The sequence below is a fragment of the Salvelinus alpinus genome, chromosome 2 (assembly GCF_045679555.1).
Source record: "Salvelinus alpinus chromosome 2, SLU_Salpinus.1, whole genome shotgun sequence".
Taxonomy (NCBI): Eukaryota; Metazoa; Chordata; class Actinopteri; order Salmoniformes; family Salmonidae; genus Salvelinus; species Salvelinus alpinus.
The window spans coordinates 68,493,033-68,513,204 of record NC_092087.1 but is presented as its reverse complement, the minus strand read 5'-3'; the positions used below and the strand labels follow the sequence as shown (position 1 = coordinate 68,513,204).

Sequence of the window (20,172 nt, the reverse complement as noted above, 5' to 3'; positions counted from 1 at the left end):
CCGCTGGCGACAGCCCAGCTCTGCCTAGTTGCATAGGCTCGGGAAATAGTGCCTCGGCCGTCTTCGGTGACTCTCGAGGAAGGTCGGGAAACCTCGGGTGCTCTCGGCAATGGGACCGTCGGGGACTTCCAGGATTACTCAAGGCGAGGTGGAATCCCTGGACGTGCGAGCAAAGTTGAATTTCCTCTCCGTCCGTCGTTCCCGCAATCGCCCATCAATGCGGATGGTCAAAGCGATGAGGGAGTCAAGATCCGTGGGTAACTCCCTAGCAACATGCTCGTCCTTAACCTCCTCCGAGACATCGTGCAGGAATAAGTCGAACAGTGCTTCCTGGTTCCAAGCACTCACTTACCTCTCCCACGAACCCCTCCAGACTCACGCACATGGCCAGCTGTTGTTTCCATACTGCGGTAGCCCAGGTGAGAGTCCTCCCTGACATCAGCGTGATGAGGTAGGCTATCTTTGAGCCATCCGAGGGGAAGGAGGAGTGCTGAATTGCGAAAATGAGGGCACACTGAGCAAAAAACGCCCGACAGGTGCTCGGCTCTCCATTAAAGTGTTTCGGGAAAGGTAAACGGGGCTCCCGGGAAGGTGGAGTGGCTGGTGGTGCAGTGCTGCTAACCGCCGAGTTACTGAGTGGCGGCAGGGTTACCACCGTGGCAGGCTGCCCCCCAGACAACCTGCGGAATTGCTCCAGCAGCATGTCCAACACCCGGTCATGGCACTCAGCCAACGTTTGGACCCCCTCCAAGAACACCTAGACCATGAAGCAATTTATTGTGCCTACCAATGGAGGCTCCTTGGGAGGAGATGGCATTGTGCAGCTGGCCCGGGTCTGCTGGGTCAGTCATGGCCAGTTCGTACTGTCAGGTATGAAGGTAAGACCCAGATGCAGACAACGTCGAACTAACAATGGTTTAATAATCCAACAGGGGCAGGCAATAGACAGGTCAAAGCAGGCAGGGGTCAGTAAACCAGAGGTGGGGCAATGGAACCGGACGGCAGGCAGGCTCAGGGTCAGGCTAGGCTCAGGCAGGATCAGGGTCAGGGTAGGCAGAGGTCAATAATCCAGAGGTGGCGCAAAGATACAGGTCGGCAGGCAGGCTCAGGATCAGGGGCAGGCAGAGTGGTGAGGCAGGCGGGCTCAGAGTCAGGACAGGCAAGGGTCAAAACCAGGAGGGCGAGAAAAATAAAGACTGGGAAAAGCAGAAGCTGAGACACAAAAATGCTGGTTGACTTGACAAACAAGACGAACTGGCAACAGACAAACAGAGAACACAGGTATAAATACACAGGGGATAATGGGGAAGATGGGAGACACCTGGAAAGGGGTGGAGACAATCACAAAGACAGGTGAAACAGATCAGGGTGTGACAACGGGAAGAGGGCCAGCCACGTCACGGACACCGACGTCACACTTCCGGACGGGCTGGGCACCTTCTTTGCCCGCTTTGAGGATAATACAGTGCCACCATCGTGGCCCACTAACAAGGACGTTCTTTGTGTCCGACGTGCGTGGAACATTTGGGCTTGTTGGCCAGGATTTGGGCTTGTTGGCCCTCGCAGGGCTGCTGGCCCAGACGGCATCCCTAGCCGCGTCCTCAGAGAATGTGCAGACCAGCTGGCGGGTGTGTTTGCAGACGTGTTCGGTCGCTCCCTGTCCCGGTCTGCTGTACCCACATGCTTCGGGATGGCCACCGTTGTTCCTGTGCCCAAGAAGGCAAAGATAACTGAACTAAATGACTACCGCCCCCTAGCACTCACTTCTGTCATCATGAAGTGCTTTGAGAGACTAGTCAAGGATCATATCACCTCCACCTTACCAGACACCCTAGACACACTTCAGTTTGCATACCGCCACAACAGGTCCACAGAAGATGCAATCGCCATCACACTGCACACTGCCCTATCCCATCTGGACAAGAGGAATACCTATGTAAGAAGGCTGTTCATTGACTACAGCTCAGCATTCAACACCACAGTACCATCCAAAGTCATCATCAAGCTGGAGGCCCTGGGTCTCAACCCCGCCCTGTGCAATTGGGTCCTGGACTTTCTGACGGGTCGCCCCCAGGTGGTGAAGGTAGGAAACATCTCCACTCCCCTGACCCTCAACACTGGGGACCCACAAGGGTGCGTGCTCAGCCCCCTACTGTAGTCCCTGTTTACTCACGACTGAGTGGCCATGCATGCCTCCAACTCAATCAACAAGTTAGCAGACGACACAACAGTAGTGGGCTTGATGAGGGCTTGATGAGGGCACTCGGAGTGTGGTGACAGGAAAACAACCTCTCACTCAACGTCAACAAAACAAAGGAGATGATTGTGGACTTCAGGAAACAGCAGAGGCAGCACCCCCCTATCCACATCGAAGGGACAGCAGTGGAGAAAGTGGAAAGTTTCTAGCTCCTCGGCGTACACATCACAGATAAACTGGAATGGTCCACCCACACAGACAGTGTGGTGAAGAAAGCGCAACAGCGCCTCTTTAACCTCAGGAGGCTGAAGAACTTTGGCTTGTCACCCAAAACCCTGACAAACTTTTTACAGGTGCACAATCGAGAGTATCCTGTCGGGCTGTACCACAGCCTGGTACAGCAACTGCACCGCCCTCAACCACAAGGCTCTCCAGAGTGTGGTGCGGTCTACACAACGCATGGCCGGGGGTAAACTACCTGCCCTCCATGACACCTACAGGAGGGCCAGGGTGATCATTGGGGACGGGAACCACCCAAGCCACTGCCTGTTCACACCGCTGCCATCCGGAGAGCGAGGTCAGTACAGGTGCATCAAGGCTAGGACCGAGAGACTGAAAAACAGCTTCTACCTCAAGGCCATCGCACTGCTAAACAGCAATCACTAGCTCAGAGAGGCTGCTGCCTACATTGAGACCCAATCACTGGCCACTTTAATAAATGGATCACTAGTCACTTCAAACAATGCCACTGTAAATAATGCCACTTTAATAATGTTCACATATTTTACATTACTCATATCATATGTACAGTTGAAGTCGGAAGTTTACATACACCTTATGCGAGTGTAGATAGACAGAGAGACAGACAGACAGACAGACAGACAGACAGACAGACAGACAGACAGACAGACAGACAGACAGACAGACAGACAGACAGACAGACAGACAGACAGACAGACAGACAGACAGACAGACAGACAGACAGACAGACACAGAAACAGTAACAGTAACAGAACAATAAATAAAAAACAGCTAGAGTTACACACAGTGGGCAGGGAGAGGGGGGGTTCCATGTCTTCAGCACCCCCTTGCCAGACACATTCTAGGATGGGGGCAGCAGTAGTGTGATAAGCCCTGTCTCTCCTTGGATTGCAATTACCTCTTAAGGAAAGGGAGACAAGGGGAAATAAAGAGGAGACGTGTAGGGACTGAGTAATAGGAGATTTAGACAGGCAATGGCTTTATCTGGCGGTACAAGAGTTTCCACCCATGCACACACACATACATGCACACACACACATACACGCACACACACATACATGTACACACACAAACTGGGATATTTCTTTTTTTTTTACAGTTCTGTCACGTCCTGACCATAGAAAGCCTGTATTTTCTATGGTAGAGTAGGTCAGGGCGTGACTAGGGGTGTTTAGTCTAGTTTATTATTTCTATGTGGGGTTCTAGGTTTATTTTTCTATGTTGGTGTTTGTGTATGATTCCCAATTAGAGGCAGCTGGTAATCGTTGTCTCTAACTGGGGATCATACTTAAGTTGCCTTTTTTCCACCTGTGGGTTATGGGATATTGTTTATGTTTAGTTGCCTGATTCGCACTGCATTGTCGTCACGGTTCGTTTATTCTTTATTTGTTTTGTTTTGCTGTGAGTTTCACCTAGTAATAAAAATATGTGGAACCCAGATCACGTTGCGCTTTGGTCCAGTTATTATGACGAGCGTGACAGAATATCCCATCTACAAAGGACCAAGCAGCGTGCCCGGGAGGTAATGGCATCCTGGTCTTTAGAGGAGATTAGGGAGAGAACATCCTGGACTTGGGACGACATAATGGAAGGAGAGAAGAGCCTGCCATGGAAGCAGGCGGAAGCAGGGAAAGAGGAACAGCGTCGAAGTCGGGGAGGAAGGCCACAGAAACCCCAATAAATATTTTGGGGGGGGGCACATGAAGCAGTCGGCGGAGCCGAGGAGTGAACCAGATCCAGTCTGGGAGAAGAAGGAGAATTTGGAGGAGAGAGGAATTTGGAGGAGAGAGAAATGGGAGAGTTGTTGAGTTGGTGGAGGATGCACGGATTTGGACTAAAGGAACGTGTTGTCAGTTTGGTGCCACCGGATTCAGCTCCCCGTACGCGTCCTGAGAAGTGTGTTAAAGTTCCGGAACAATTGATGCCGGCTATACGCACCAGGTCTCCAGTGCACCTTCACAACCCAGTACGTCCTGTGCCAGCTCCTCGCACTTGCCGTGCGAAGTGTGTTAAAGTTCCAGTACAATTGATGCCGGCTATACGCACCAGGTCTCCAGTATGTCTCCACAACCCGGTACGTCCTGTGCCTGCTCCTCGCACTCTCCCTCAAGTGCGCTTTCCCAGTCAGGTGCGTCCTGTTCCTGCTCCTCGCACTCTCCCTCAAGTGCGCTTTCCCAGTCAGGTGCGTCCTGTTCCTGCTCCTCGCACTGTCCTTGGAGTGCGTGTCTCCAGTCCAGTACGTCCTGTACCTGCTCCTCGCACTCGCCCTGAGGTGCGTCTCCCCAGTCCAGTATGTCCTGTGCCTCCTCCCCGCACTCGCCCTGAAGTGTGTGTCACTAGTCCGGTGCCACCTGTACTGGTCCCACGCATCAGGCCTCCAGTGCGCCTCCCCAGTCCAGTACGTCCTGTGCCTGCTCCTCGCGCTCGCCCTGAGGTGCGTGTCACCAACCCGGTACCACCAGTGCCGGCCCCACGCACCAGGCTGCCTGCGACGGGCCCCCAGTCCAGAGCTTCCGGCGACAGTTCCCAGTCCAGAGCTTCCGGCGACAGTTCCCAGTCCAGAGCTTCCGGCGACAGTTCCCAGTCCAGAGCTTCCGGCGACAGTGCCCAGTCCAGAGCTTCCGGCGACAGTGCCCAGTCCAGAGCTTCCGGCGACAGTGCCCAGTCCAGAGCTTCCGGCGACAGTGCCCAGTCCAGAGCTTCCGGCGACGTTTCACACTCCGGAACCTCCAACGACGTTTCACGGTCCGGAACCTCCTGAGACGGTCCACGGTCCGGAACCTCCTGAGACGGTCAACGGTCCGGAACCTCCTGAGACGGTCCACGGCCCGGAACCTCCTGCGACGGTCCATGGCCCGGAACCTCCTGAGACGGTCCACGGTCCGGAACCTCCTGCGACGGTCAACGGTTCGAAACCTCCTGCGACGGTCAACGGTTCGAAACCTCCTGCGACGGCCAACGGTTCGAAACCTCCAGCTCCATGGCCAGAGCCTTCCCCTGCGCCAATGCCCAGTCTAAGCACGGCGTCCAGTCCAGCTCCAAGGCCAGAGTCTTCTTCTGCGTTGGTGCCCAGTCCAGGCACAGCGTTCAGTCCCGCTTCATGGCGGGAGCCTTCCCCTGTGCCGATGCCCAGTCCAGACAAAGTGTTCAGCCTGGGTCCATTGCTGGACCCGCAGGATGAGCGGGTACTTCGTCCCACACCAGAGCCACCCCTAATGCTGGTAGATGAGCAGGTACTTCGCCCCGCACCAGAACCGCCACCGACACTAGACACCCGGTTGGAGTCCGCACCTTTGGGGGCGGGGGGGGTACTGTCACGTCCTGACCATAGAAAGCCTGTATTTTCTATGGTAGAGTGGGTCAGGGCGTGTCTAGGGGTGTTTAGTCTAGTTTATTATTTCTATGTGGGGTTCTAGGTTTATTTTTCTATGTTGATGTTTGTGTATGATTCCCAATTAGAGACAGCTAGTAATCATTGTCTCTAATTGGGGATCATACTTAAGTTGCCTTTTTTCCACCTGTGGGTTATGGGATATTGTTTATGTTTAGTTGCCTGATTCGCACTGCATTGTCATCACGGTTCGTTCATTCTTTATTTGTTTTGCTGTGAGTTTCACCTAGTAATAAAAATATGTGGAACCCAGATCACGCTGCGCTTTGGTCCAGTTATTATGACGAGTGTGACAAGTTCTAACACCTTGTTAGCAACCAGGCAGCCAAATGAATGTGTCTTGGTCAGGTCATTTCTCTCCTCTCTCGCCCTCCTCTCTCTAACATTACTTCTCCGACTACAGTACGTAGCAATCAGCCATTCAATCTGATCTCTTCTGATATTCGCTCTCCCTCGACCACACAATCCCTTCAAACAAACGCCTGTTAATGAAAATGCATTCCAGAGTTGTGTGGATTTAACCGGATTTTCTCCACTTTTTTTCTCGGCTTCGGGGAAAGTGCTGAGGCTCCGGCAGCCCACTTTAAGAAGTGCTGACACCAGAGGAATGAGGACTACAGATCAGCTTAGGAGAACTCCAGCCACGCGTTATGGAGCAGCAGCACAACCCACCAGAAAAATAGGGCCTCCTGGTGTGCATACCAAATGGCACCCTATTCCCTATAAAGTGCACTATTTTTGACCAGAACCTTATGGGCCCTGGTCAAAAGTAGTGCACTACATAGGAAATAGGGTGCCATTTGAGACATGTCCTTACTGAAATACCAGGATAAATTTTGCACCTATTTCGGGAAACTGGGATTGTGAGAGCTTTAACCTGGCACATTTGACATGCTCAAGTGTAGATTCAGCTCTAAGTATTACAAGCATCACAGGCAGTTGTACCACTGTGGTGTCGTCAGTATCGCCACGTTACTGTGCCCTTGTCGAAACTTTTACCTTTGAAATGAATGGATAACGAGTAAGAAAACATTTGATCATTTGACACGGTGTTCAAACAAACATTAGGACTTAAAGTGCTTGAAATAGTGAAACTGTGAAATATCACTCTGTGCATTTATATGCATTAGGTTATGTACATATAATATCCATTACAGACATTCAGGATGGGAGGGGTCGGCTGTACGGTATACATATGGACCTAAATGAAGTCTGGATTTCGAGACATTCCCAGACGACAATAATACCGTGCAGATGTATTGAGAGGACTTGGCGACACAGGCACATTAGTTCCATTGAAAGGACAATGGCTTTGATGGGAACCAATCAAGACCATGATTCCTGATAAATGCCACACAAATCAATTTCCTTTTTATTCACAAAGCTGCAAGGTAATCATGACTGTTATGGACTGTTTATAAAGGGTTTATAAATAGACCTTTATAAATAGACATGTCATAGCATAGGTACATATGCTGGTAGTTATAGATAACTATATTAAAGCAGTAAGGCCCGAGGAGGTGTTGAATATGGCCAATATACCACTGCTAAGGACTGTTCTTATGCACGACGCAACAAGGAGTGCCTGGATAGAGCCCTTAGCTGTGGTATATTGGCCATATATCACAAACCCCCAAGGTGCGTTATTGCTATTTTAAACTGATTACCAATGTAATTAGAGCAGCAATTGTTTTACCTCTTTATAACCCCTTTATAACCAGATGTGTCATAGTAACGGTACATTGATTAGGAAGTGAGGGGTTATGTCACATCGGTGGCCAACAGATCTCAACATTCCTCATGGTCTGCCTAAACCCAGTCCAACCCTACTGCCGTGCCTGTCTCGCCCCTGCCAAATCCTCAGAGGCTCAGGCCTAGTTTGCAGCGTGGAGACGTCAGAATATCGACCTCCTACACAGCTGAGAGGGTATGTTCAGCCCTGGAGGACTGTGGAGTTTGCACACAGGGTCCGGGGTCTACCATTGACAGAGAATTAAACAAACTTCGAAGAATAGCCGCCACAAAGTAACATTCACTGACAAAATTGGTTAGAATGATGAAAATGAAATGAAAATAAAGGTTCACATGAAGAACAAAAGTGAGAAAAAAAATCAACTTTACAAGCCAATAATGAGCTGAATATGAACAATAACACTCACGCTACATCAACATGTTGACAACATACATTACAACATGCCAAGTCATGCTCTCCATAATGAGTCTTGGAGCAGGGCCTAAAGGGTGATTGGACAGTGAGATAAAAAACTAAATGGAGGACACTAAAGGGAGAACATCACATCTTCATGCCTCTCACTTTCAAGATGGTCCATGTTGGTCTGAACAGAAAAAGTCCGTCTTCGACTGGTCCAGATGTCCCCTTGTCCCATTGTCATCCAGACGCAAGCCTGGTTCCTTGACAAGCCTCTCCAGACAGAACCCACTCCCATTGGCCCACACTGGACCGCTTCCAATCTTCTGACAGCTCCTTTCCATGGGTCAACATTAGAGTGGTCCTTTGTGCCATAGCCTGAAAGACAAAGGAAGAGAGCACATCCCCCTTGAGGTTAGTATAATGAAAGAACCTTTGGACACATCTTAGCTCCACAGGGAGCATTGGGGACATATATCCAGGTAGATAATATTCTGAGATCGTTTATTATTCAGACCCTGCTTAGGGCGTTAGTCGGATCTCCCTCATGATCGCCACAGTGGTCGAGGGTGAAAGGTCACATCAAATAGACAAGGCCTAAGATGACAGCAGCAGACGCCACCGCGCAATTCCCCAGAGTCCGCCATGAGCCAGGATCCCCCCCCCCCCCCCCCCCCCCATTCAACGGTTTTCGGCAAGGGATTGGAAAGGTCACCCGGCAACACAGGTCAACGCTTTGATCCGATCAGAGGAAATATCAAGGCCCTTTTATGCATGAGAAGAAGTGGGCTGCCATTTTGAATTTCAGAGGTGAAAAGCTGGGCCAGAGGGTCCCAAAGGGAGCCGGCAGCTCTTCATTATTCAATCAGCAGCGTCGCTTAGATGCTGATGGACTAAAACGAGATGGGTGGAAACGAAAAAGGACCCATTGATAGCAGTTATTAAACTGCATATTTTATCAGGCCCCCCCATTAGAAAGTCAATTGGCGGTTATGTATTCATGCAGGCAGTGAAAGGCTCCGAGAGAGACTGACCCCTATGCTTGACCTCTCTACGGCTTTGAACTTTTTTGTTTTGTGTGTGTGGTGCCGACTCCCTCCCAGAATGAATGCTTTGATTCGGGCGTCCAGTTGCAGAAGTAAACCACATTACATTTTAGGAATGTAAATAATAGAAAGTGCTTTTGTGAAAAATTCATTGGACGCTCCGGCGTTGCCACATAATTATTTAGAGAGCATATGTAAATACCTCTTACGATTATGGAGGAATGCGTGCCATTTCCTCTTCAAAGCCATAACCATTCATTTGGTTAGCGGAGATAGGAGTTCCATAAAGAAGAAATGCCGGACAACTATAGAAATCGGTTTGCTTCATGGTTGTGAACTGCGGTGAGAGAACATTGCATTTTCAAGTGTTCCAAGTGCTCCTTAGCCCGAGTATAAAGGCCTATTTATCGTTCTATGAAGCATTGTTTAAGTCCATTTGTCTGAGAGCTTCAATTAACACCGTTCTTGAGTTCTCAAATGAAAACGGTTTATTGAACCCAAACTTTCACAGGCTACTGTCTGGCCGTAGCCCACACCAAACAAACCCTTAAAGAAACGCAACAAGTTACACAAGAAAAGAGAGAGAACAAAGAAAAAGCCTGGTCTTATAACTTGCAGTGCCCAACCCCCTGCCCTGCCCTGCCCCCCTCCCCCCCCGTTCCACCAACCACAAGGACTCCTGGCACTAACACATTTCAGGTATTCACTTGACTGGCAGACAGCAGGGATACTGGCATGCTGGACCCCGTGAAACCCAGAGCAAACGGATAAATGGGTCCTAATTACCACAGAACAGCAGCACATCCGAACACAGGCACATAACTGTCCAAGCGGGTCGCTGCTATATAAAACAACAAAACTGAAATGGGAACATTCTATCATATGAATCAATAACATTTTTCGCAGATATTCACATGGTCTTTAAGTCTGTCAGCTGTGTATGTTTTGACTCAGATATTCACATGGTCTTTAAGACTGTCAGCTGTGTATGTTTTGACTCAGATATTCACATGGTCTTTAAGACTGTCAGCTGTGTATGTTTTGACTTAGACCCTGTACGTCCTCAGACAGACACAATGACAGAGTGACTTTCTTCCCGTCTCTGAGGAAGGGGACGTGTTAGAGGGATGACTTGACTAGCGGGCAGCCCCGCTACCGCTTCTTCAAACTGTGTGTGCAGCGTGATTGCGCTGGTGCACATATATAGTTAATTGTCATAAATCAAAGGATATATGATGAACACTCTTTGCGCTAAAATCTACATTGAATAATTTGTCCAACCAATGGAGATGGTGTTATCGATTCCCATGTGACCAAGTGAACCGACGTTGACAAAAACATTTATAGAAAAACATTGTTTTTTACAAGATACCATAATCATGTAAATGAATATGGTTTGATATAAACTTTGTCAAACATCAGTAGCTAGACTAAGACTACCGCAAAACAAGATAAAAATGAAAATAACGACAGTATTTTTGTTGAAGTTACTGAGGAAAATAATTAGCTAAGCACACAATAGGACAAAGATATACTACAAAGACACCCCAACTATCCCTTGGGAGAGACACACGGCTTCAATTAACTGACAGACAGGGACAGCATTAGGAATTCTATCACGTGTTGGCTGTAGCCTCCACTGCTTTCAACCTCAACCATACAGCAGCTAGCTCGCTAGCGTGGCTTCCCATCAATCGTGTCCTCTGGGTGTTTTGATCTGCTGGGTGGTATGTGTCCTTGGAGATACACGTCTCTCTCCTCCTCCAACCTCTTTGTTTCCAACACCTGATTTTCCTTCCTGCATTGAAGCCAGCTAGCTGATCTAGGCAGCGGCTTCCTGCTTATGGCTTCCTGCTTATTATGCAGTAAAGGTCACGTGACTGTGGTGACTTTAAACATGCACAATGCTGAGTCCGCCCCTAACAGTTTTACAGACACATGGAATGGGATGCACGCACACACGCACACACACACACGCACACACACACTACCTCTTTGGAACCTGGTCTAACCTAACCATGTAAGCCCAGAGCCTCCTCCTCCGGCGGCCCAGAGCCAAGTCATTCCGACAGGCCGACAGAACCCCCTGACTGCCTACATCAGCCGTTTACGTGGTTCCCCTTGAACATGGAGGGTCGTTTCCTGTAAGCCAGACAATATGCATGAATGCCTCTTCGTACTCCTGCTCCCCCTGTGAAGTAGTGTTCAGGTTACATTCCTCCAGGCTTAGCCCCAGCCTTCCTCCAACCTGCCAGACCCAGACACACACACACATAGATCTGTAAACTGTTTACACCCCAGTTCTCCCACCTGGAGGAGGGCCAAGCCAAACCTCCCTCTAAACCAAACCCAGAGCTCCAATGAGCATCAAGGCACCTCGGATTTCACCGTCGGGGATTCAGGAATACTTGTGTTTGGAGACACTCTCCATGATAGGGGAAGAGAGGAAGAGGAGAAGAGGAAGAGGGGAAGAGGACATGGAAGTTATCTTCCTAAAAGAGGAAGAGAAAGCAGGAAGTTTTGTCTTCACAGTTAGAGCTTGTTTTCTCAGTAAGAGCTGGAAATGAATTCCAACATGTATTCTCAGGTTTGGAGGGTATCTGCCTTCCCAATGCTTTGATTTTGATGGAAGCTGCTGAGAATGGAGAGAGGCAACACACGCCATTGTCTCCAATAGACTCAGGTGTTCCCTTAGACATCACTGTCTTCAAAGTCCCATAAGAACCTCATATACTGCATTTACCACCACTTTAAACATTCCGCTACGTCAAACCCTATTCGCTCCACCACATGGTAATGCATGTTGAATTCTTGACATATTGTGCAAATGTGATGTAAATCTACGCCGGAGAAATCTCCCTCCCCATACTCCCTGCATAGAGTTGCTTAGAACGAGCTAAACATACACTATTACTAAAAGAGGGAGAGGGGGGGGGGGGGGGGAGAGATGGATATGTCAAGAGAGCATGGGAGTGAAAGAGACAGAGAAAGAGGTATGTCGAGAGGGAGAAATAGAGAGAGGGCCGGACGGGGAAAGAGAAAGATAGATTTACTGAGAAAGGGAGGGGGAGAAGAAGAGAGAGTTGGAGAACGAGAGGGGGGAGTGTGGAATCAGAGAGGGAGGAAGAGCCTTGTATACATGAGGAATGAAAATGATGTTTCTTAACACATTTGCAAGGCTGCCACTCCCTTAATTCCGTGTCCAATTTGCTGCATCTTTGTAATAACGAGGAACTGTGGCAAAAAAAGGACAGTTTTATGGCTGGGGAGTGGAATTAAGAGAAGAAAAGGGCAAAGAAAAGAAGAGAGAGAGAGAAAGAGAGAGAGAGAGAGAGAGAGAGAGAGAGAGAGAGAGAGAGAGAGAGAGAGAGAGAGAATAGACTGATGAGTTTCAGAAGAAACGTCTTTGTTACTGGCCATTTTGAGCCTGTAATCAAACCCACAAATGCTGATGCTCCAGATACTCAACTAGTCTAAAGAAGGCCAGTTTAATTGCTTCTTTAATCAGGACAACAGTTTTCAGCTGTGCTAACATAATTGCAAAAGGGTTTTCTGATAAATTAGCCTTTTAAAATGATAAACTTGGATTAGCTAACACAACGTGCCGTTGGAACACTTGAGTGATGGTTGCTGATAATGGGCCTCTGTACGCCTATGTAGATATTCCATAAAAAAATCTGCCCTTTCCAGCTACTATAGTCATTTACAACATTAACAATGTCTACACTGTATTTCGGATTAATTTGATGTTATTTTAATGGACAACAAATGTGCTTTTCTTTCAAAAACAAGGATATTTCTAAGTGACCCCAAACTTTTGAACGGTAGTGTACATTTAATACAAATCAGAGGCATTGCCTGTTTTACTTGCTAGCTGTGGCGCTGCAACTCATTTGCAATGCATCAACTGGAGCTCAATCAGAGAAGGGCCCTGGTGCATAAAAAGGCGAGCTGCTCTGTGAATATTAGCTAATGCTACATTTGCAAGTCTTGCGAGACAGAGAGAGACAGAAAGAGAAAGAGAGAGAGAGAGGGAGAGGGAAAGGGAGAGAGAGAGAGCGGGGGGGATTTCTTGTGAAACCTCTCTATAAATCACTTTGTAGTACTGGATTGATGGAAGTGATGCCTGGGTAGGGATTACTCTTTTCATTACAAACCCCCATCTGGTACCAAGACCACGTCTGTCCAGCCTTTTGCCTTTAAAGTGCCGGCTTGGGTTTCACATCAATCTATTCCTATTGCAGCTGTGCTGGGGAAATAAGACAGACCCACACACGCATATACACATGTATTTACACACACGCACGGATACACACCCTCATACACACACGCACGGATACACACACTCATACACACATGTATGGTGCACAAAACCCCATCCGCCCCTTCCTTACACAAGCATCTGCGCTCATACACACACGTGCACAGCATTTATAAACACACACCAAAACACAGACATATGTCCCCATCCCCCCTCCCCACCCAGTCACAAAGACACAAAGGGAAAACACAAGAAAAGGACAGCACTGATTTTTGAACCGTGCCTCTTTCCAACTTGAAAGAGGCAGCCATAATTAAAACCAATGGGCACCATCGCGAACTAAATGAAAAGCAATCCATCCGCCATGCAGCCCCCCCCCCCCATCCCTCCTTTTAACTGAAGCATTGGTCCAGAGCCCCACAGATGTTCTCTCCCCCTCCCTCTCTCAGATGTGTGAGGCAAGGCAGAGAGACAGACAGGAAGCTGTCATTAGGTCAGACCTCAGGGAATGGCCTCCCTATAGACCACTGTTTCTTTTTCTTCTCCACCCTGTCTTCGGTCATTCAAAATGGCCGCCACTCTTTGTGTATCACGTCGCCTGGACAGCTCGACACTTCATTAAAACCCCACTTGTCATTCGATAAAGTGTTATAATGGCTGAACCCTGCACCCCTAAAGCTACGCTGCATGCCAAATTACACTCAATTCACTCAGTTCCCCGAAGGGCTCTGGTCAGAAGTAGTGCACTATGTAGGGAATAGGATGCAGCTATAGTCTCTGTTGTAAATGATGGTATGACAACTGGAACATGACTATGGGGTAGTATACCAGGTGTCATCACCATTCACCACTACCTCTAATGTCTTATTTTAAACAATAAACTGAATTCATCCGTCCATATAACAAAGGCAGAGGTTCCCTAAACATGGAACCATGTAGTATCCTCCTAGTTGAGGCAGTTTTGAATTATTCACGATTCATATCAAGTGGGTGGAGAGACGTCTGATGCTGCTCAAGAATGGCCCTTATTGGTGGTAGTTACATGCCAATGTTTCAACATATGTCGGGGGGGGGGGGGAGAGCGAGATCGAGAGAGAGAGAGAGAGAGAGGCACCTGTTCTATAACTAACTTATAGTCGTTACACAGCTATGGGCCGCCAATTAGCCTAATAACATGCTAGTAACTGAAGCAGGAATGTAAGTATTCAAATTGTTATTTTTACAATAAAGAGATTGAAACTGTCATGGAGCATTAAAGGAATATTGATGAGCAAGAGGGATGGGGAATTAAAATAACATTAATCAACTAAAATATGTGTTACACTGACATGCAAGTACTCGAAAAAGAAACATTCAGATCCCTCTAGTCTGCTCTGGCAATGAAAATTATTCACGAAGTAGAAGTAGTGTATTAGGCAAGACATCTCCCATTTGTCACAAATGGTATTGGATTTCACACGTCACATTGGCGAGGCACAATTCCCTTTGTAATTCTACGGTCTAAATTGGCTGCTAGGGACGGGAGCTCTTTATCTTGAACTGTGTCATCCTAGATCTAGTCTCGTCAGAAATAAGAGTGTATCCATTATCTCATCATCTGCCTGTCCTGAGCAGTCCCAGACCAACTGGATATGAACAAAGAGCATAATATTACATTCTGACTAGATAAAGGAAAGCCGATTTCATTACATTTGACTTTTTTTTTTTAAATTCACTACCTTTTGATTTAGTTTTCTATACATGCAGGAAATATTTTTTTAAATTCTTATATATTAGGGTGTAGGTGAATTTGAGCTCTCGTTGGACCAATGCATCAGTTTTAAACAAAGTACAATTCTCTAGCCTTTCCCTGGAATAACGATTGGTGTAACATGCAGGTACACCACTGGTCAATTGTAGCTACTAGTGTCTAGTAGCTCCTGTCTTTGTGGTGTCAGTAATTTGTCTCTTCACCGAACTGGACACCACAAATGGACACCACAGCGCTGTTGGCAGCCATTAGTTGACAGGAGAAACATGCCTTAAAGAGGCAACCATCACCATCTCCTCCTCCCCTGTCAGGAGAGTCTGGACAGCCTCTTGGTGTTCAAACCTGTTTGCAGTCTTTCTCTTTATGTCTGCATGTCAACAACGTGGACACATTGCACATAGTTGCTCTGGCCATGCTCTCTCTGAGCTTCGTCTGTGGTCTCTCTCTCTATTAAATGAACTAGAAATATCATATGCATTCAAATGATGAACAATTAGCGAGCCAGAAGAACTCCTGCCCTGCAATCTCCACGTGCAAGATGCATCAGGCATAGGTCAAGCCAGGGGCTCTGAAGCCAACCAACTCCTTCAAGGTGCCCTGGTATCACTGACATCATCTGAAGTGTTCGTGTTACGGTTCGTTCCAGGGAGGAATGTACACTAACTGTATGGAACACGATGTTCCCATTGCTTCCCATTGCTCTGGGGACCCTAGGTCTTTCTGATCATGTTCGGGTTCCTTTAAACACAGTAATTTACGGGGACCCCAGCCCTAGATCAGAGGTCTTTATGTGGGTTAGCTGGGGGGAACCGTGGAGTGGGGTGGGGGAAACATGGTCGAGCTGCAGCGCTGGAAGTTCTGAATGAAAACAGCATGGCCTTTAATGGGCTGACCTCTGGGTGGTCCAATCAACCTCAAGATGACATTTACTGACACATGGCGTCCATGGCGATTGATGACAGACTGGGAAATGGCTGCTTATAATCCGTCCTCTTCAGATGGTTCAAGTGTTGATTTATCCAGATGACAACATCGCATGATTACGTGATGCAAATTAAGGAATTCCAAACAGGTTGCGCTGGTTTTCTCAGAGTTTTGTGGCTTTTTGACAGCTTCATCTAGGCTTGGATTCATAAGCCTTATGGTCTAAGGCTTAGGGAGTAAAACGGGTACAAATATCTCACACTCCCCAAACCAAAGGCATTTGCCTTATGAGGAGGTTTGTGGTGGATAACTGAAATGCATATTGACTCCATATTTTCCATAAGATCTTGGTTCTGGCCGGGACATACCATTCTTTATTGCTAAAGGGGGACACTGGTGCATAAATCAGGAAATGTCTAAAAACAACTCACTTCCTCCTCAGACCCAAAGTCATGAGGTACATGCTGTGGAGTGCTGCTCACCACATCTGACCTCAAATCTCACAAACCTAGTGTTACTAATCTGCATCATAAGACACCTCTGGTCTTTCCCCTATATGGGTTTCCTGGTAAAAACCCCTCAGCGTGTTGCGATTGACCTGCTGCCCAGAGTTCGAAGCCTTTAAGACCATTGTGAAACGTCCATCGTAAGAGACTGCTGTCAGTGCTTATTAACGTCGAGGGACCAAACCTCTTACACGTGGCACATGGCATCAAAGCAATTGAAAACCCATTTCCTGAAACAGGAATAACAATGAGTAAGCAATTCTTCAATGGAATAGCAACCATTCTGGACATGAGTTTCAACTACTGGCCAGCATGCTTTCGTTTACAAAATGACATCTACAACTTGCTCTGTTGTATCTCCCCGCTACTGTTCAAGGTTATGTGTCAATCACTGGTGGATGGAACTATTTTTAAACTGTTAATAGGTTGAATGGAGGCTGAATGAAACCTGAATGGGGGTTGAATCAAGGTTGAAGCATGTTTTTCTGTCTTTGGCCTTGGCGACAGTGATTGCTATTTAAAACGACATAATAATCCAGCAATCAGCTCAGAGTGATAGCTATGGCTTTGTGGCTATTTCTCCAAAACCAACTTCCCATCATTGCAGTTATCTCCCCTATCCAAATGGCCTCAGTATCTCCAACCGGAGGTCCAACTGACCAGCTTAGACTTAGCCTCATGCTGTTATGATGTGTCTTGTTGCGAGGCTGAAGAGAATAGGCTTGGAAGATAAGCTTAAAGTGACTTAGACTTAAAACACACTTTTTAGAAATGCTGAATTGGAAAAGAAAGTTATACCCTTGCTCTATCTTACCAGCAATGAGGCCTTCAAACTTTAAAAACGTATAGGGAACAGGTGCTCTACAATCATTTCAGTCACAAGATGTTCTTGCTAGTCAATCTATCAATAATTTGAAAGCATTTAAGAGACATTTTGAAGAACTTAAAGAATGGGGTTACGTGGTCCAAAATGTTCAACATTTCGGCTATCAGTGGAAAGCACCAGGATTTAAAATGTGTGTCAAATCACAAGTGGTTCCTGAAATGGCAGTCTGTAATTTCCTGGAACGATGTGCTACTAAGCTCTCACCCACTTCAGAGAACTATCTCAGTGTGGAGCCACCGCCATTCGCAAAACTGTCCAAGAACACAACATAAAAATATATCGGGCCTCCCGGGTGGCACAGTGGTCTAAGGCACTGTATTGCAGTGCTAACTGTGCCACTAGATATTGTGGGTTCGAGTCCAGGCTCTGTCGCAGCCGGACGCGACCGGGAGAACCATGGGGCGCCGCACATTTGGCCCAGCGTCGTCCGGGTTAGGGGAGGGTTTGGCTGGCAGGCATGTCCTTGTCCCATCGCGCAGTGCACGCAACTCCTGTGGTGGGCTGGGCGCAGTGCACGCTGACACGGTCGCCAGGTGCACGGTGTTTCCTCCGATACATTGGTGCGTCTGGCTTCCAGGTTAAGTGGGTATTGTGTCAAGAAGCAGTGCGGCTTGGTTGGGTGGGCTTCGGAGGACGCACGGCTCTTGACCTTTGCCTCTCCCGAGTCCGTACGGGAGTTGCAGCGATGAGACAAGACTGTAACTACCAATTGGATACCCCAAAATTGGGGAGAAAATTGATAAAATATATAGAAAATTATTAAAAATAAAACAATAGATCCACAGATATCCAGCCAGGATCCAATAAAGATGGTTTCTCCATGCTGACAATATCCATTTCATTTGGAGGTTTGAAGAGTCAGTCTGACAAATGGCTTCCCACAGAGATCCCATGATGGAGGGATTGGGGATGGAAGGGGGGAAGACGAGGAGGGGGGAGGTCGGGTGGTATGGTGCTAAACAGACCTGGTTATGGAGAGAGTAGCAAATTGTTATCGTCTTATGACCAAGTCCGTATTCCAAACCCATTTCAAATCCTCCAAGGCGGCCGATATTTAATTGTGGGCAGCTGTGATTTAATAAGAAGAATACGAGGCGTGTTTTAAAAGGATGATGACCGCAATGGCTACCTGCAGTGCTCAGAGAAAAACAGAGGGCACCCCGCCTAAGCGCTCCATCTTTTACAAGGCTATAAACAGCTCAGCTTTGGCTGGCCAGTTTTGAAGACAGCCCAAAGACGTAAAATAGTAGGAAAATGTAGCCCAGGATTCTGAATAAAAGGCCTGAATCGCACTTCACTGGGATAGTTTTCTGTTAATTTGGCTACCTGTGGTTTCTGCATATTAGCCTATTATACTATAGCTTTACAACCCACAGTGAAACCAACACATACAGAATTGTGTAAAGTTTTTACCCGGTTTTATAAAACACATTTGTTTTCTTTTTCCATTCGCATCCGTAAAACCACCTGCAGGAGTGGTTTACGAATTTGGAAAAAGTACACCTGAAAAACCCCCACCAGAAACAATACTTCCACAAAAACATTCCCGCCAATACTCATAGCGATACACAGTGACCGCCCAGTATCTGTATTTTTACATAAGTCGATCATGAAAAGAATTGTAAACAACGCTTTGACCATCGTATTGATAGCAATGATGAATTGTGACATGAACAGCATCAGACACGATATTGGACCCCCTACCTGGCAGCCCCTCATCCTCGTCCCCCGCTGGGTTGTGTTTTGTTGAACCATGGCGGCTCCATTGACTGCCTCCCCCAAATCGTCCATTCCGTCCGTAGGTGGTCCAGGATCGGGCTGTCCTTCTCGGCATTGTGCAACTGGAATAGGTGCGTCCTCTCCTGTTTCATACTGCAGATTTAGACTCCGCGATCTGATTGGACAACGAGGAGCGAGACTTCATCAGCAGAACATCCCTGTCGTCATGACAACTTGCCAATATCCCAACAGGGGTGGAGGGGTGAAAAAAAACATGGCTGCCTTCTTGACTCAGAACGGAAGATGTCAACGGTAGTTTATTTCTACATCATCGTTACCTCATTTCTTGTTTTCTTTGCCAACCTCGTTGCTAATTTCCTGGTCGGTCTGCTCTTTGAAAGTTCCTAGGCCAATGTGCTACTGGGTCTGAAGCCAGCAGTCCCATCGGAGTTCCTTAGTCCTAGTCCTCGCTCCCCAGGATGCCCAATCGGCTTTAAATGATGCCTATAATCATTCATACACGCTTCAATCACTCGGTGGAGAAAAGAAGGAGCCAAAAACTCCACAACCAGCTACTTTCACCTGTAACCCAGTTCTCTCTATGAGATTGCATCATTGAACTTGGTTATAATACAGGGGATTATTCAATAGCGCTTATAATTTCCATGGAACCATTACAGTGGCTGTATATCTTGTGTTAAAAAGAAACTTGAAAAAAGTTCCTCTTCTTCAGTCTCTATACCCCCCCCCCCCCCCCCCCCCTCCCAAATTGGTGTTCCCATGCTGGGATCCTCCCGAACATTTCAGTCTCCCCCCAAATCTCTCTTTAATAACTTGGGACTGATTTCCAGTCAAGTGCAAAGCATTCGGTTAGAATGCATAAGTCTGATAAGTAAGCATACATTTGGTGCTTTCGGTAGAAACAACCAAAAAGAAAAGATGGAGAAAGAAAGAAAGAAAACCCCAAGGAAACCAAGCCAAATAAAGCAAAAGAGCGAAACAAAAAAAGAAGAAAGAACAGAGAAAAGGAGACTAGAGAAAGAAGAGAGAAAGGAAAAAGTAAAGCCATTGGGGCATTATCT

General features: G+C 47.4%; 1 protein-coding gene across 1 annotated transcript in view; it reads right to left on the bottom strand.

The window, feature by feature from the left end:
- Positions 1-19,804, bottom strand: part of LOC139567527 (axin-2-like) — a 90,597-nt gene extending 70,793 nt beyond the window's left edge. Inside the window, exons 1-2 of the mRNA XM_071388856.1 lie at positions 19,076-19,804; positions 8,164-8,376 (exon numbers count right to left, since the gene is read on the bottom strand). The gene's annotated coding sequence lies outside the window, so the exon portion shown is untranslated. The remainder of the gene's footprint in view (positions 1-8,163; positions 8,377-19,075) is intronic.
- Between the last annotated feature and the right edge of the window lie 368 nt (positions 19,805-20,172).